Here is a 1,373-nt window from a genome sequence, read left to right on the forward strand (position 1 = left end):
TCATGAATGGCAGAAGGAGATTTAATAGAATCTCTATGGTCTCTATATGATCCTCAGATTCCTTTGGATCCTTAATAGGAAACTCCTTCTTGCTTGAGGGACGTCCCAGGAGGTCTTCCTCACTAGGATTTTCGTCCTCCTCCTCCCTTGTGCATTCGGTCATATTGATTATATTAATGGCCTTGCACTCTCCTTTTGGATTCTCTTCTGTATTGCTTGGGAGAATACTGGGAGGAGTTTCAATGACTTTCTTACTCAGCTGGCCCACTTGTGCCTCCAGATTTCTGATGGAGGATCTTGTTTCACTCATGAAACTGAAAGTGGCCTTTGACAGATCAGAGACTAGATTGGCTAAATTAGAGGTGTTTTGTTCAGAATTCTCTGTCTGTTGCTGAGAAGATGATGGAAAAGGCTTGCCATTGCTCAGCCTATTGCGTCCACCATTGTTAAAGCCTTGTTGAGGCTTTTGATGATCCTTCCATGAGAAATTGGGGTGATTTCTCCATGATGAATTATAGGTGTTTCCATAAGGTTCACCCATGTAATTAACCTCTGCCATTGCAGGGTTCTCAGGATCATAAGCTTCTTCAGAAGCTGCCTCTTTAGTATTGTTGGATGAATTTTGCCATCCATTCAGACTTTGAGAGATCATGTTGACCTGCTGAGTCAACACTTTATTCTGAGCCAATATGGCATTCAGAGCATCAATTTCAAGAACTCCTTTCTTCTGAGGTATCCCATTATTCACAGAATTCCTCTCAGAAGTGTACATGAATTGGTTGTTTGCAACCATGTCAATGAGTTCTTGAGCCTCTTCAGGCGTTTTCTTTAGGTGAATAGATCCACCTGCAGAATGGTCCAATGACATTTTTGAAAATTCAGATAGACCATAATAGAATATATCTAATATGGTCCATTCTGAAAACATGTCAGATGGACATCTTTTGGTCAGCTGCTTGTATCTTTCCCAAGCTTCATAGAGGGATTCACCATCTTTTTGTTTGAAGGTTTGAACATCCACTCTCAACTTGCTCAGCTTTTGAGGAGGAAAGAATTTATCCAAGAAGGCTGTGACCAGCTTTTCCCAGGAGTCCAGGCTATCCTTAGGTTGTGAATCCAACCATATTCTAGCTCTGTCTCTTACAGCAAAAGGGAAAAGCATGAGTCTGTAGACTTCAGGATCAACTCCATTCGTCTTTACAGTCTCACAGATCTGCAAGAACTCAGTTAAAAACTGATAAGAATCTTCAGATGGAAGTCCATAAAACTTGCAGTTTTGTTGCATTAAGGCAACTAGTTGAGGCTTAAGCTCAAAATTATTGGCTCCAATGGCAGGAATGGAGATGCTTCTTCCATCAAATTTGGACGTTGGC

General features: G+C 41.2%; 1 non-coding gene across 1 annotated transcript; it reads left to right on the forward strand.

Moving 5' to 3' along the window:
* The first annotated feature begins 926 nt into the window (after window positions 1-926).
* On the forward strand, window positions 927-1,030 carry LOC130942602 (small nucleolar RNA R71). The gene has a single exon (XR_009071168.1). It is a non-coding gene; the product is annotated as a small nucleolar RNA R71 (small nucleolar RNA).
* The last annotated feature ends 343 nt before the right edge of the window (window positions 1,031-1,373 follow it).

The sequence above is a fragment of the Arachis stenosperma genome, chromosome 7, assembly GCF_014773155.1.
Source record: "Arachis stenosperma cultivar V10309 chromosome 7, arast.V10309.gnm1.PFL2, whole genome shotgun sequence".
Lineage (NCBI taxonomy): Eukaryota > Viridiplantae > Streptophyta > Magnoliopsida > Fabales > Fabaceae > Arachis > Arachis stenosperma.